General features: G+C 41.4%; 1 long non-coding RNA gene across 1 annotated transcript in view; it reads left to right on the plus strand.

The window, feature by feature from the left end:
* The window catches only part of LOC123479628 (uncharacterized), a 164,287-nt gene that overhangs the window by 39,457 nt on the left and 107,771 nt on the right, over positions 1 to 17,059 (plus strand). Inside the window, exon 4 of the long non-coding RNA XR_006655293.2 lies at positions 5,878 to 5,939. This is a non-coding gene — a long non-coding RNA (uncharacterized lncRNA). The remainder of the gene's footprint in view (positions 1 to 5,877; positions 5,940 to 17,059) is intronic.

Raw genomic sequence — 17,059 nt, forward strand, 5'->3', positions numbered from 1 at the left:
TTATGTACTCTTCATCTTGCTCTTTCAAAATCTCCTCCATTCTTGTGATTGCCAATAAGTTTTGTATCTTTCTCACACATTTATTGTCTTACACTTTTGTCTTAATGTTGCTTCTTCAACTCCTTTATCTCTTTCTTGAGCTCTTCCATTTCCTCATTAAGAGTTCATGTTCTCGTCACTTTCTTTGAGCTCATGGACAGAGTATTTTTCTGAAATGTTCCTCTGTTTCCTGAAGTAATTCTTTTTCTGAAATGCATTCACCTGTTCATTCATTATATATCTTTTCTTCTGTTTCTATTGTAACAGGTTTCTTGATGATTACTTTTGTTTATTATTTTCCTTTAAATAGGGAAACTCTGTATAGGCCAGCATTTTTCTTAAAAATTATGTTCTGGAGCTGTGGGGAAATGGGCCAGGGCAGACGATAGTTTCAATTTAGGCATTAATCTAAGACACCTTTTTCACCAAAAGCCCATGTTCTCTGTCTAGGGACACAGTATCCCTCAGGTTCTGGTGATCCCCTCCTGCATTGAAGATGAGCCAGAAATCTTTTTGTAGTTCCCTTTTCTTTGAATATTCTTCCTATTATTTTCTACCTTTTCCTCCATCATTTTAAAAATCAGCTTTATTGGAGGATAACGTGTATACATTAACATTCATTTTAAGTGTATACTTCAATGAGCTTGAGGAATTGTATACAGCCATATAACCACTATCAAATCAAGATTAAAGCATTTCTGTCTCCCTAAAAGTTTTCCTGTGTCTTTGTGTATCACCCCCTACTCTAGCCCACAGTCCAAGGCAACCGCTGATCTACTTTCTGTCTCTATAATTTTGTGTTTTCTAGAACTTCACATAAATGGAATCATATAATCATATAGTAGGTAGTCTTTTCTGCTTTACTTCTTTCACTTAGCATAATGCTTTTGAAATTCATTCATGTTGTTTTGGGTGTCAGTATTTTGATCTTTTTCTAAAAAAGATTTTATCTAATCATTTACACAGGAGGGAAGCAAGGGAGAAAGAGAGGGAGAGAAACATCAATGTGTGGTTGCCTCTTGCATGCTTTATACTGGGGACTTGGCCTGCAACCCAGGCATGTGCCCTGACTGGGAATTGAACTGGTGACGCTTTCGTTCACAGGCCAGCACTCAACCCACTGAGCCACACCAGCCAGGGCAGTATTTTGATCCTTTTTACTGCTAAGTAGAATAAAATGGAAATTTTGCAATTTGTTTAGTCATTTACCAGTTGACGAACATTTGGGCTGTTTCCAGGTTGGGCTTTTATGATTAGAGCTGCAATAAACATTCACATACAAGTATTTGAGAGGACATATATACATTTTTTCTCTTGGGTGACTACCCAGGAGTGGGATTCCTGGGTTGTAGGATAAGTGTGAACCATACTGCTTTGTGAAGTGGGTGTACTATCTTACATTCCCACGTAGTATATGAGCTTTTTAGCTGATTGTTCTCAACGATGCTTTGTTTTGTCTGTCTTTTGAATGTAATTCTGGTGGTCATGTAGTGATAACTCATTGTGGGTCCAATTTGCATTTCACTGAAGACTAGTGATGTTAAGCATCTTTTCATGTGTGTTTTGGCCATTCATGTGTCTTCTTTGGTGAAGTGTCTCTTTAAATATTTTACTCATTTTAAATTGGGTTATTTGTCTTACTTTTTAATTATAAGAGTTCTTTAAATATTCTGCATACAAGTCCTTGATCAGACCTATGTTTAGTAAACATATTCTTCCATTTTATAGCTTGCTTTTTCATTTTCTTAATGGTGTCTTTTGAGAAGCAAAACTTTTTAAAATTAATGAAGTTCATTTAATCAATTTTCTTTTTTAATGGTTTATGTTTGCTGTGACTTTTACCTTATCTTTTCTTATTTTAGATTTCATTGGTATTGAAGTTTTCATGTGTTTACCGGTCATTGTATTTCTACTTTGTGAATCTTTATCTTCATGTCTTTACCTGATATTCTTTTAGTATGTTCATATTTTTCATAATGACGTATACTGGATCTTTATATATTAAGGATTTTCATAATATGTAATATAAATATTTGTCTAATTCACCTTGTGCTGATCGATTAAATAATTGTTGAGCAACCTACTATGTGTCAGACACTCTATTAGATACAGAAAAATTACCAGTGAACAAAATAAAATTTAAAAACCATGCCCCCCTGAAAAAGAAGAATGAGGCTTGGTGTCGTAAGAACTGTTGTCTCAGGTGGGTTTTACTGTGGGGTGATCTCTCTGGGCTTTTTAATTGGGGAATCCCCAGATCTTAGTAATTTTAGGTCCATTTTTCCATTTTAGCTGGTTAATTTCCTAAAAATTGTGTTGATTTTTTAACCAAATAAACTTAAATCTTGTTTCTCCAGAACAGAAAGCTGTTCTTTTGACCAAGAGAATATACACATGTCTGCCTGTACCCTTGTTGCTGAGGGGAAAGGAAGCTGTGACATGTACATCTTTCTCTGTAGATTTTCACTCAACTTCCCTGTCTTCAACATGTCAACTCAGGTTTAGTTGTGCCTGGGCTCTCCCAGGTCCTCTTCTCTAGACATTAAACTGCTAATTCACTGTTGTAGACTCTTCTCCTGCTTCTTTGTTCTTGTGGGCTTGTGCCTTGGAAGTCCCATTACTATTGTACTATTGCGGTTCTGGTCATTTGCCTCATATCTCTTCTAGGTACCAGGACCTCATGCAATCAGCTTTTCTGGGGACCTATCTTGGTTTTCTAGAATTTTTAAGGTTGGATTTTCATTTATGTCTTCTTTAGAGAAACATTCTGCACTAATGTCTCTCTGCCCCTTGTCAGATTAATCTCAAACAAGGACAAAAGTGGTCTGAGAGTCTTTGGCTATGGAATAGAGCTAACACCTGGTCCAAGTACAAGCCCACTACAACCAACCATCCATTTGCCTAAACAAAAAATGACAAAAGTTCTTAAGTAGTTTGGTTTTAAATCATAAACTACTTAGAAGCATGTAAAAATCCTAGGGCACAAAGTCAGAGTTTCCCAAAACCGTGTCTGTCTTAAGTTTCTGATCCTTGTGAATATTGGAATTTGCTTTGTGAGTAGCTTAGTCCCTTTTCCCCAGGGAGCTATTAAAATCTGTATAACATCTAGATACAGTAGGGCCTGTAGGACCCAGTCATGAGATCTTAACTGCTTTCATTTAGGGCTTGTTCTGGGACAGTATGAGAATAAAAATGTCCAAATTTCAGCCACTCAGTTACAGGCTGCCTGCCCTTCCTATACATATCTTTCAAAATGTTTGCCACATCATTATGGTAGCTAATCAAATACCACCCCTCCTATAATTTAGTGATTTCTTGTGTATATGTTGTCTTTTTCTACATTAAAATTGCTTTGTTTATGTTGATTTTATGAGTAATGCTTGCTCCTTGCAAACATTAAAACAATATATAAATTAAAGTTTCCTAGGGTCTCATTTACCTCCCTAGAGATGATCACTACTAACATTTTAGTGATGGCCTGCTCTGTGTCTCAGGCATGTACTGCTTATTATGAAAGAGTCTCACTAAGTTCCCTGGGGGTGAGGAACACAGTCAAGAACAATACATTTTGTTGACTGGAGTTGAAAGTTTAGAGGAGGGAGATAAACACATTAAAGAATAGGAAGGAGAGAGGTGAAAATTGGCATGCGTTTTGGTATCAGAGAAGTCAAATAAAAGAGGGGGTTTGGGGACCACTGAGGCTAACAGCAGGGCCCCAAAACTGTCAGTATATCTCCCCCCATCCCCATGTGTGTTTCATTGCCCAATAGTTAGCAATGATTTAAAAAAAATTTATTTATTTTTAGAGAGAGGGGAAGTGAGGGAGAAAGAGAGGGAAAGAGACATCTACGTGAGAGAGAAACTTCGATTGGTTGCCTCTTGTAAGCACCCCAACTGGGGACCACACCTGCGACCCAGGCGTGTGCCCTGACCGGAAATCGAACTAGTGACCTTTCACTTTGCGGGATGACGCCAACAAATTGAACTGTGCCTGTCAGGGCGTTAGCAATGATTTTAACATGTGTGTTTTGACATCTGAAACCACATGGAATTTCCCCGTTGTCTCCCAGTCATAATAATCACTTTAGTTGTATATTTTGGGGTGAGTTTAATGTGGAATTACTCACACATAAAATGTCCAATATTTCTAGCTCATAAACATTAAAAAAGAATTTTATTTGTTTGTTTATTCTTTCAACAAGTATTTATTGAGGACTTACTCTATTCTAGCCACAGACATCCTCTACGTACTCATGGAACTTAAAATCTAGTGAGGAAACAGACACAAAGTATACAAATACCCAAATAAAAATACAACTACAAATCTAAAGGAACCAGTACAGGGTTTTGAGAAAGCAGAAGTCGACTTTACTTCATTTGGAAGTTCAGAGAAGGTTTCTTTAAGGAAGTGACATTTAATTTGAAACTGAAGAATTAGTAATCATTACCTTGGAAGTGGATAAATTTAGGAGTATTCCTGGCTAAAGGAACAGCAGAGCAAAAGTCTCTCATGGAATGACTTAATATGTTTAAGGATCTGAAGGACAACCAGGTGGCTGGTGCCTAGTGTGTGATATGGTGAGGGAGGCTGGAACAGTAAGTGGGGCCAGACTTTACAAAGAATAGACCTGACCAGTGTGGTTCCCAGGTACCTAGCATGACCCACTGGGTGAAATGACCTGTCATTTATAGAGATGGAGTATATTGGTTGGGGAGAGATCAATAATTCAGTTTTGGACAGATTTTGTTTGATATCTAAGTGGAGATGTCAGATGGGCAGTTGGACATATGAATTTGGAGTCTATGGAGAGGTCTAGAAGTGCGGTGTGTGAGTACTCAGTAAGTAGAGGATCTTTAAGGACATGGGAAGGGATGAGATCACCTATACTGAGAATATAGATTTCCAAGAGAATAGGGTCAAGGAAAGAGCCCTGAGGAACTTGAACCCTTAAAGTTCAGTTAGAGGAGGAGAAGCCAGCAGATGAGTCTGAGAAGTGATAGATAGCCAGAGAAATGGGAGGTAGACCAGATATCACAGAGAGAAGAGTATTTCCAGAAGGGCATGGTGCAACTGTGTCAAGTAATGCTGATTGTCAAGTAAGATGAAGGTTAAGAACTGACCATCAGATAGGGCAACATGGAGGCCCTTGGTGACTTAGCAAGAGTTGTTCTAGTGGGTAAGTCTAGTGGGGGCAGAGTCTGATTAAAATAGGGTAAAGAATGAGAGGTGAGGAAGTTGTGACAGCAAGTGTAGATAAAACTTGAAAAATTTGCCAGAAGGGAGAAGAGAGAAGAGAAGAGATATGCTATGCAATAGTTCTGGAAGGAGGCAGGAGAGAATTTTTTGTTTGTTTTTTTAAGATAGTGGACTACAAAAATTTTTTTTTTTTTAAAGAGAGAGGGTAAGGGAGGGAGAGAAAGAGAGAAACATCAATGTGAGAAAGAAACATTGATTGGTTACCTTTCATCAGCACCCCTGCTGGGACTGAACCTGCAATCTAGGTGTGTGCCCTGACTGGGAATTGAACCCATGGCCCTTCAGTTTAAGGGACAACACTCAACCAATTGAGCCACACCGGCCAGGGCAACATATTTTACTAGAGTATGTTTTACCGTTAAAGAAAAGACTGTAGGAAGAGAGAGACTAAAGTTGAAAAAATAGAGAGTGATAACAAATGGAGTGAGGACCCCAGAAGGCAGGAGGACTACGGAACCCATATGGTGTGATGGTGTTTTTTTCCCTTGCATTGAACCAGGAAGAAAGGATAAGAGAAAGGGAGGATTGGGCTATGCAAAGATGGTGAATCCCCAACCTGGTTTTCTTTTTTCCCTGTGAAGGTTTGACACAGAGCACCCTTCTCTCAGATGAGGCCAACAAGTGAAGAAATATTCAGGATGTGGTAAGTAAAGCACAATAAAATTCCTTAACTCTTCATTCTTTCAAGAAGTTTTATGTTTCATAAGAAGTAAGAACACCTCTCTGTTGTTTTATTCTTGCTGGTTCCATTCATTTGCGTTTTTCATGGAGTCTGGAATGTATATGGTTTGATTCTCTGTTGATTGGAGGGTGAGCACATTTGCAGGTGAGCCTCAGGCTTCACCCACCCCTGGCCTGGCCACTGACCTCTATGTTGCTTCTCCCCTCCAATGACTGTACTGCTGGTATCTTCCAGCTTTACTTTCTGGTTCACTCCAGCTTGGAAAAAGGTGTAAACAGCCAAGTACCATCTGTTGTTGTGAATGGTTCTCTTAAAAAACTTGGAAATTCAGAAATTTAGACTTCATTCTGAGAGCTAAAGTCTAAAATCAGAGCAGAGGTTTGCAAAGGTATCGGAGAGACACGGGGGCACTCCCAATAGGCAAGACTGGGCAACTGAAATATATTATTGAACAGCTAATGACTGAAGGGGCATCAGTCAGTTTTTAGAGTAGAAAAGAGAAAACTGTGGGCAGTGCTCACCAGAAAACTGTATTACAGGTGGGGAGCTTTAGTTAATAGATTTTCAATGTTCCAATCTTACCAGCAAAGCTGTTGGTAAAGTGGGGATGGATGTGAATGACACGAGCCCAGTGGTTCTCAAATTTTGGTTGTATCCGAATCACCTGGGGAACTCATGAGACTTATAAGCCAGTCCTCTTCTACTTCAGCCGACCTGGCTTTTTCAGGTCCCCAGGTGATTCCGATGCACAGTAGAGTGTGAGAATCACTGCTCCAGTCCAGTGTGTCAAGCATTCCGGTTCTGTTTGTAAGGCCCTCCCTCAGGTAAAGTGGACCCAGCAGGCCTTGAATACAGAGAAAAAGGTCTTTATCAGCAGTTGGATTTGAACCTGTGGCCCTGGAGAGAATGGAGCCTTAATCCAGCACCTTAGGTCGCTTGGCCACACTACTTCCTACAGGGGCCAGCAGGCCCTAAATACAGTTGATCCCTCTAATTTCCCCTGTTCTGACTCTGCTCTCACCAAACAAACTTCTGATTGTGAATTGTCTTCCTGCATATTATCTGCTGACAGGTAAGGAATGCAGTGATTCTATGGACTCATGACTTTCCATTCCCATGACGGTGATTTCTCCTTGTTAACTGAGAAGATGTGCTTGAGCTTGGTTAGTGAGTCTGTCTCTGGGACACTGGTCCTCAGCCTTGGCCACCCAGCACCCAGTGGCTCTGTACTAACTGCTGGTTACTGCTAGTGCTGCTGGGCTGCTGGTTTTAACCCTTCACATGCTGCTGGCCTCAAATTTCAATTGGAGGAGAGAATTTCTAGGGAGCCTTGCAGAGCAGAGGATCCCTAGAATATGAAAAACTTTGCCAAAGGAGGCCTTCTAGGAACACTCTTTCATGCAGCAATAAAATATTCGACTAGAAAAAGGAGACAGAGAAGAAAGGTGTGAATAAATTGGAACACAGAGTAGGGACTATCTAGACTTTAAAACCCAGATAGCTTTTTAGCATTACTGAGATGAAGTGAGGCCAGGAAGGGGGCAATCCTTTCAGGTGAAATATGATTAAAAAATATTAGAAGATAACTTCTGTAGATAGAGTTCCACCAGGACACTGGTCTTATGTCTTCCGATCCTAAACAAACCTGTAAAAATCAGGCGGTGTAAGAGGACAGCATGGACGGGATAAAAGTGGGTGTGCACACGATGTCCTCGGAGTACTGGACCCTGCCCATCTTTCTCTCCAGTTCGTCTTCTGAGAGTTCTTTACTCCTCTGCTTTAGTTGGTTATGATTCTATCTAAAATGAGAACAAGGGCATTTTAAGAATGCTCCTCAGAGTTTTCAAGCTTTTCCACATTTTCAGATCTTAGGCTCGGGCCTAGGGCCTTTTTCCTGTTCGGTGAGAAATCTAACCACTAGACAAGTCAATGAAGAGAGTTTGTCCTTTGTGTTCCCAGTAGAGGGCATCCTTACGTAATGAATTTCTCTTTACCCTCGGAATTATTTGCAGTTAACTGCTGTGTGTTAGGGAGCAGAGTTTGCTTCTAAAGGCTTCCAGTTCAGCTTGTTTTTGGCAAGTCATTTATACATAAGGTGTTAAAGTGTTAAGAAGATTTGTTCCAATGTTTCTCTTAGTTGGGTAAGTGATAAGTTGTACTATTAAGGATGGTGGTAGCAGATCATAAAATAGTTTAACTAAAGTTCTGCTGATTTTATTTACTCATAAATTCGACAAATATTGATTGAGTGCTTTCCTTGTGCAAGGCATGGGTGTGGTGCTGGGTCTGCAAGAGCAACCCCGAGTTCAACCTTCCTGGAAAAGAATTTATGATACAGCGAGGGGATAATACATAAACGCAGGGGCTTAAAATACAAGACACAATAAATATTCTTGTTTCAGATGCTTGCTTATTAGGTGCACTAATTTCTCTCATCTTAATTGCTGGTGGGCTTTAGAAATCTTTCCATTTCCTGTCGTAGATGGCAGCCAGGATATTCAAGTTGTTTTCAAACCTTTTAGCGTGTGCCAGAATTGATTTGTTCAGGCCTCCTTTCTTCCTACTTTTGAAATCCAGCTATATTTTAAGAGGAAATTAATCTGTATATTGCAATTCCACCCCAAATTTAAAAAACATATTATTTGGAAAGACTTGTTCATTGTCTTGGTTTCCTCTAAAGTCTTTCCATTTGTAGTGAAAAGGAGGGATTGTTGTAACTCGGCGCTCCTCTGCTCACAGGAAATCTGGAGTGAAATTCGGAAGTGGCAGAGTTGTTTAACCTTTTCCTATCAAGAGTGTTGACAATAGAAGGTTTGTTGAAAGTGTGTGGGTTGAATGATATACTGTAGGCTTGAGACCAGGCCACAGGCTCTGGGTGATTCATTTGATCATTGCAGGCCAGTAACACCAGAGGAGAAACAAGAGACTCTCCAAGTCCAGATACTTTCTCCACCTCCGGGATGGGACCACTCAGACCCACACAGAGAACCAGAACCAGCAGTTTTGGAAGCTGGCTCTTCTGATAGTGTGGCTTGCCGTAGCTTCCAGGGGTAGGCAGAGGGCTGCAGCCGGGCAGATATGAACATGGAAATGCTTTTAATTTTTGGCTCCACATCCTGTAACAAATGGAACATACTTGTAGGTTTGGGCTCATCCAGAGGAAACACAGGTGTATGCTCAGTGTACTGGGTGACCACACTTTCTATAATTGTCCTGCTGTGAGAGACATCGGAATGACCCAGTGTGCCATTCTGGAGGCTGGCAAAGTTTCTCAGGTCTACTTCTAATGGAAGTTTCCATGGTAGGTATTGTTAGTGCTTCTTCACCCATACCCCCTTTACTGGAGTGGCACACTCCCCTCTAGGTGCGGTGAGTGTTGGCTGCTAACCAGTCACAGCTGCTCATTCTCTAGAGCATTGTGCCGCGTTGATGAGAGTCACTTTGCCTTGGAGTTTGCGTTCCTTTCAGCAATTACAAACAATGACTGGTTGAAAATGGTGTACAAAATGTTGGCTCCCTTTCCTCAAGATAGGACCCAATTTTGTGGTATGACTCACGCTCCAGGGCACCCCATGGAATCAGGCTGAAGGTGAAGTCCAGCTAGGACTGCCTCCCCCTTGCTGAGCAGTTTTCCTGTCCCATCCTGCTTCCTCCTTCCCTTCCCTTCCCTGGACATGTTTTCTTTGATCTTAAAAGGAGAGCAAGGAAAATACATGTTTGTATTCCTATCTCTGGACACTGTCAAGTGAGAATGTGATAGTGGAGCTTCAGCAGTCATTCTGTGATCATGAGGAGATGCTAAAATAATCTCAGACTCTGAAGCTTATGAAGTCAGCGGGCCATTGAATTACCCAATCCTAGAGCCACCCCTCCCCCAACCAATCAACTGTCCTGCTTTTAGTTTGTAAAATAACAAAGTTCGTATTTGTTTAAACAATCTTCAGTTGAATCTGCTGCTATAGCAGCAGATTCTATATAACTGTAGATAGCATTCTAGATAACTATAATGATGGGCTTGATAAAAGTTACTTTCTAATAGCCAAGTGATATTGAGAACATAGAACAAAAAAAGTAATTGATACTTTCCATTCTATTTTCTATTATAAAGAGAAGAATGAATGGACTGGTAATAATTTTAACAATATTTTGTTTTGGCTTATATAGCTGATTTATTGAATGGGCCTAACTTAATGGAAGCAAAAACAGGAAATGGGGTTATTTTTCTTCCATCACCGACTTTTCAAACATTCTTGGTTGCATTTCCTTTGCCCCCTCTTCCCTGATGACAGCTTTTGTTCGCTTTCAGCTGTAAGAACAGTCTCATTTGTGTGTTATAAAATACAGTGCAAGTTAAGTCAATACTTTCAGTCCTGCATTCAATTACAAATATATTCGTTTCCAACAGCTCAGACCTGAAGACTGAAGCTAGGGTTTCATTCTTGCATCCTATTTTTCAGGGTTTTATTTTTTATTTTTTATTTTTTTTTTACTTGGTGCCCAGTGCAGTTCCCTTGGCTGATACCTGCTGGCCCCCATTTCCTCTGTATGGCTGGTGTCCAAATGCTGGCTCTTTAGTGGGACACTTTGATGGGTTCCTTGAAATCTTCATGGGGGAACTCATAGTTCGCATTCCTGGAGCTGCTGATTCATTCTTTGTTTTACCTTCCGGGCCCCCCTCCTCAGCTCCTGTCCTCCCTCTCCCACCTATATATCCCACACAGCCTCTCCTTCTTCCCAAAACGCTGTCCTCTTGTTGGGGTACCATAAGATGTCTTGAGTCTGGCTCTTCCACATTATCTTTTTAATCTACTCATACATTTTCACCCCAGTAGAGGAAGACCTGAAAGTTGCACAGTGCTTATCTCTTTCTCTTTGCCTTGCACATTGCAAACAGCTTCAGTGCCCACTCACCCCACCGACCCAATTCAGATTTCTCTTGGCAGGACACAGATACCAGTCTCCGTTTGTGTATACCCCAAGCTCCTGGGGACCCACATCAAGTTCTTCTAAGGACTCTCTCACATGTCCCACCCTAGAGGCCACACCAAATGGGCCTTCTAGCTTTGGCTCTTCAGGGAGTGAGAATACAGTCCCCCTAATCTCACTGACACTACATTCTCTTTGAGGAGTTATACTTGGGGTCTGTCCGTCCTTGGTCTGGGGCAGGATGGAAGGAGCACAGTCAAAGCACAGTCAAATTCCTGACAATGCTATTTTTCAGATTTCTTTCCTCCCTTCTCTCCCTCCCTTCTCCCTTCCTTCCTTCCTTCCTTCCTTCCTTCCTTCCTTCCTCCTTCCCTCCCTCCCTCTCTCCTTCCCTCCCTCCTTCCCTCCCTACCTCCCTTCCTTTCTTTCTCTCCTGTCTCTCTTCCTTCCTTCTGTCATTCCTTTTTCTTTCTTCTTCTTCTTCTTCTTTTTTTTTTTTTTTTAGAATTTAGGCTTGAGGTAGGTGATAGAGATCGATAGTCAAAGCATCAGTCTGGCATGGTTGTCCTATTAGTTTCCTATGACTGCTGTAACAGATTATCACAAATTTTGTGGCTCAAAACAACACAAATTTATTATCTTAAAATGCGGAGGTCAGATGTCCAAAATCAATCTCAGTGGGCTAAAATCAATGCATGGGAAATTCCATCTAGAGGCCCCAGGGGAGAATTCCTTTCCTTCCTTTCCCTAGCTTCTGGTGGCACCTACATCCTTTGGCTGGAGATCTCTTCCTCCATCTTCAAAGTCAGCAGTGTAGCATCTTCAGATCTGTCTCTCTGCTTCTGCCACCACATCTCCTTCTCTGACTCCGACTCTCCTGCTCACCTCTTATAAAAACCCTTGTCGTGATATTGGGCCCAGCCAGATAATCTAGAATAATCTCTCTACCTCAAGATTCTTAGTCACATTTGCAAAGTCCTTTCTGTCATATAAAGTAACATATTCATAGGTTCTGGGGTTTAGGACACAGACATCTTTGGGGGGGTCATTATTCAGTCACAATGATTGTGGTAATATAAGCAATGTTCTCCAATATATGGTTCATCTCTGCTGTGAGGCACATGGAGAATTAAAAGTTAGATGTGATGATCTGACTAATTCTGGCCAGTGAAATGTGAGTAGTAAACATGCTTTCACTTCTGGATGGAAGCATTTAATTGCCTGTGCTTGGCTCCCAGCCTTCTTTTCTCCTGAATGACAGGCCATGAAGACTTGTTTTTGAGATGTTGGAGTGGTAAGAAGATGGCGCCTCTGTTGGCTTGGATCCCTGAATAACAACATGGAGCAAAGTCTCCCACAAACCTGCCTTACATATGTAGTGTAGACAAAACACCAAATCTTTCTTTTCAAGCACTGAGATTTTGAGGTTGTTTGTTACTGCAGCTATATCTTGCCCATGCTGACTGATACAGTTCTCAGCTTTGGGCCTTCCACTGAACTTCTAAGACAAGAGGTAAAGTCCCATTCACTATGCTTTCATCCTTAGAACTGAGGTTTCATATTTGGGTATTTTTTATATATTTCTCGAGAGTACCTATGTCTTAATCCCATAATACTAAGATAACTTTAATAAATTAATTTCTTTGTAGATATTCTAAAGAATTCCTTTGAGAAAACCTTTGAGGGTTTCTTGGTGGAAGATCATCATCATCATAAAAATCTGGTCTCATCTGGTTTATTGAGCCTTGAAAACCTGCTCTCTCCAGCCTGTCACCTCCATGCCAGCAACAGCTCTAAACTCGCTTGCTCATTTTTACATCTGAAAATTTATCCTAGCATCTAACCATATAGCCACCTTTCCTGGAGTATCTTCCTTTTTCCTTCTGATTTCTTCTATCCCATGAATTTAAGCCATCTGATCAAATACTGATGCTTATTGAACATCATTTTAGATTGGATTCCCCCATATGTAGGTTCTAAGGGCAGGTATTTGTTTAAAGGTGGTCCTAGGGAACCAACAGGGGAGTAGGGAAGTGAGAATGAGATGGGTAGGAAGCCAATATTGAACATATTAATGTGCAGGTTATTGTTTGAGACACCTGTGCTCAGACCTGCTGGAGACCTCTGGGAGAGAGGTTTACAGAGGTCTACAGAGTTGTTCTATCTAAGGGCCAAGGATGCTAAGGGTATTAGTCCACCAATCCATGGGCATAATTGGTTCAGGACTGCTCCCAGGGGCATTTGTGCTACAGTTGTAGTTTTTCCTCTGTAGGGGTTAGCACAATCCAGCACCAGAAACAGCTTGTGGGACAAATTCACAGGTGCGTAGAGTAGGAAGCCTAGACCTGCAGAAGAATGATGAGTGCAGAGATGAACCCTGCAGTAACTACTGTGATCATGTCCTGTGTTCAGAGTGCTGGTTGGGTGCCTTGGGCCCCAGAATAGAGGAAAGGAGGCAGGCAAGCATCCACTCACTAAACTTCAAGGCAGGATGTTTGTTTGTAGAATGGCTAAAAAGAATCAACAGGAGCATGGAGAAAGGAGAAAATAATTTTACCTTGGAAAGCAGGGAAGTTGGATTTTGATTTGGCTTAGAGGGTGGGAAGGATTAAGTTAAGAGGAGCTTGTTTCAAGCCCAGGGAGTAGTGTTAGCACGGGCTTGGCTGCTGCAGCATCAGATTATGTTTTGGGGAAATTGTTAGCAGTGGGTTTGACTGGGGAAAAAAAAAATGGTTGAGAGGAAGTAGCAGATCAAGTTGGAAGAGCTCTGGGCTGGATTATAGAGGATCAAGAGTTCAATATGTGATATTTTCATGTTAGGTTAAGGACAAAGTACTGCATTTTTAAAACTTGCAGATGGACTTAAACTCTTGTGTCTGGACAGGAGCCTTCAGGTAATGCCTGATCCTCCACATTTACCTGCCTTCTCTTCCTCCTCCTTGAGCTCTGGGCTTGCTTTTTCTGGTTCATCTTTCTAACTGTTTCTTTCCAAATTGTATGAGCTGATTCCTCCTCAGCTCATTCTAGGTCCAGTGCTCCGAGCAGGGAGCTGTTGCTGGCCTCCTTTTCCAGGGCTCAAGGCAGTGGCAGCCATCTTGGGTCCTGCCCACCTGTGGCTGACTTCTCCGCCTTCTCCCTGGGTTCCGTCTGCTTCTGGCTCCTAAATGATCTGTCTTGACTGTCCAACTTCCTTTTTCCATCAGATTATTTTTCCTTTATGCCATAACGTGGGCTGCTAAACTCTTGTTCAATAACTGTAGTCTTTTTTTTTTTTTTTTAAAGAACTGCATCTGAATCTGTTGTAGCTATAGACTCATGACAAAGTCTGCTCATATTTTCTGGAATTTGTTCTAAGTCACAGAAAATTCAATGGATCGCTGTTTCACACATACTATTTGAGAACAAGACTGAGAATTGTATTTGCAGTTAAAATAAACGAATAAATGAATAAACAAGGTGAGTTATTAGTTTTTAGCTCTGATAGTAAAGCAAGCATTATGCTGAGTAAAGCTAGGAAAAAAATAATTTGTCTGCAATATGCATTGACACTATTAATTTTTCCAATTTGCTGTGTACTGTTCTGTGCTCTTTATATGAATTAAGATTCTTAATCATTATGACAACACAATGAGATTTCCCTGTTGTTATCTTTAATTTACAAATAAAGAAATGGAGGCAGAGGGGGGTTAAATAACTTGCCTGAGGTCACTCAATTTGGAAAAAGCAGAATAGGGATTTAAACCATGACACTGGTTCAGAGTTCCAGCTCCTTTATACCAGGCCACAATGTCACAAGGCAATTATACTGCAGGAGTTCTCAAAGTGTGGCCCTGGGACCCGCAGCGTCAGCACGGCCTGGGGACAGGGTAGAAAGGCGAATTCTCTGGCCATGGCCCAACCTACTAAACTGGCAGTTCTGGGGAGGGGCCCTGGCACTCTGTGTTGAAACAAGCCCTCCAGGTGATTCAGTGCCTGCCGACATTTGGCAGCCTCTGTTAGACTGCCATCTAGACAGCAGGTAAGTTCTGATCTGCCCTTTGAGTTCTGCCTCCTTTTGGATATGTAGGGGAAACTTCTATTATCTGAACATCCACAGGGGGAGTGCCTCCTAGTGTCCTGTTTTAAGGCAGGAAGATGCTATCAATAGTCTCCCTAGCCCTTCATTTTCTCATCTGCCCACCTCCCTGGAAACTTTGTGGAAGATGAAGGAAATGCTTTATGTGATTGCTTTTTAAATAACAGCCAACACTGATAAAATTTAGAGTCTGTGGGTACGTCATAAAGCTGATCATCCATAACTGAGGATTAGCTGTAATTACACTGCTGATAACTGAATAGGGAAAAAGTAAGAAATTTTGTTCCTTTCTTTCTAAACTGTTAACTTTTGCTGTATGTTATTTACTGTCAGTGGATAAGGCTAGAATAAAGTACTTTTCATATTCCTTTCACAAAACCTCCAAAGCCATACTGTGAGGATAGTGTTACCCCTGGCCTCAAACCAATGAGAGGCAATTTTGCTGTCTTGTTTGATTTTTGTCTTTTAAGGCAGGCCCTTGTCTGACACCCTTATTTTTACTGATCACCCCCTAGAGTTCTTTATTTCTCCTTGACATTGAGAGAAGCTATTTATTCTCTCTTGCTTTTCCCACCTGTCTCTTCAAGATTTCATTCCTCTTGTCTTTTTGGTATTTTGAAGAACCACTTTATAAAATACTAAGCTTAGTTTTTCGCGGTGCACCCAATTTCAGTTCCTGTAGCAAACCATATGTGCCAACCTGTTTGATGTTCAGCTGCTGCCTGGCACCAGGTGTGGCCTGGGGAAAGGATTAGAGCAGTGCTCCTCAAACTTTAATGTTCTACAAGGCACCTGGGAAATCTCGTTGAAATACAAATTTGGCTTCTCACAAGATCCTGGGCCCACACTTGGAGTGACAGTGCTCTTTCAGCGGTTCGTGACCCTGGCTGTGTGTCGGAATCACTTGGAGGGCTTTAAAAACTACCAATGCTTGGGTTGCAGTCCATTGGTTGTGCCTCAGTTGATCTTGGGTGGGGCATGGGAATTGGTAAAAGTTCCCTAGGTGACCCTCATAAGCAACCAGAATAAGAGAAAGGCATTTCCTCAGGGGCTTCCTGGAACTGTACCTCATGATGCTCCCAAAGGTGTGTTCTAACTGATTCGAGGTGGAACAGTGTAATGGTAGAGAGCAAGACACTCGATACTCATTTCCTGGGTTGGAATCCTCATTCTCCTGCAAATTAACTATGTAATTTAATTAGCTTCTCTGTGCCTTAGTTTCCCAATCTGTAAAGTGAGGATAAAATGGCATACTCTATTAAAGGATTATTGTGAGTTAAACTATGCAAAGTGCTTAGCTAAATATTAGTTATCTATTACTATGAACTAATTACCCCCAAACTTAGTGGCTTAAAACAAGTGTTTATTATCTCACAGCACCTACAGGTCAGGAATTTGGGAATACTTTAGCTGGGTAGTTTTGGCTAAGGTTCTCTCATGTGGCTGTAGTCAAGGTGTCAGCTGGGGATGCAGTAATCTTGACAGGGGCTGGAAGATCATCGAGTCCCGGAATAACTCAGTCACGTGGCTGTTGGCTGGAGCCTCAGTTTCTCACCACGTGGGCACCTCTATAGGACTCCATAAATATCCTTACAATGTGGCAGCTGGCTTCCCTCAGGGTGAATGAGAGAGAGAGAGAGAGAGAGAGAGACCACAATGGTGTTTTATGACTGAGTCTCAGAAGTCATACCATCAGAATCGGCCACATTTTATTCATTACAAGTGAGGCCACACTTGAGCCCTCAAGAACCTGAGGCTCCCTTTCCAAGTCTATCTCCACCACTCTTTATAATACATTCCACCCAATTGGTGTCTCCTAAAATAAGGCCTCTGCATGAGCTGGAGGGTCTTAACCTGGCAAACCACCCCTGTTTCAATACCACCTTTTCTGTGACTTTCCCCTTCACCTCAGTCAAGAAGCAATTGCTCCTTCTTTTGTAGTCCCAGGGAACTTAAGTGCCTGCCCAACAAGGTTTCCATATATGCAGTATGGTGTGTGTTTATATCAATTATTTGAGGCTCGGGACAACATGATTTATTTTTCTGTTGTTTGCACCTAGATGATGCCTCATAATGCCTC

The sequence above is a fragment of the Desmodus rotundus genome, chromosome 6, assembly GCF_022682495.2.
Source record: "Desmodus rotundus isolate HL8 chromosome 6, HLdesRot8A.1, whole genome shotgun sequence".
In the NCBI taxonomy this organism is placed as follows: domain Eukaryota; kingdom Metazoa; phylum Chordata; class Mammalia; order Chiroptera; family Phyllostomidae; genus Desmodus; species Desmodus rotundus.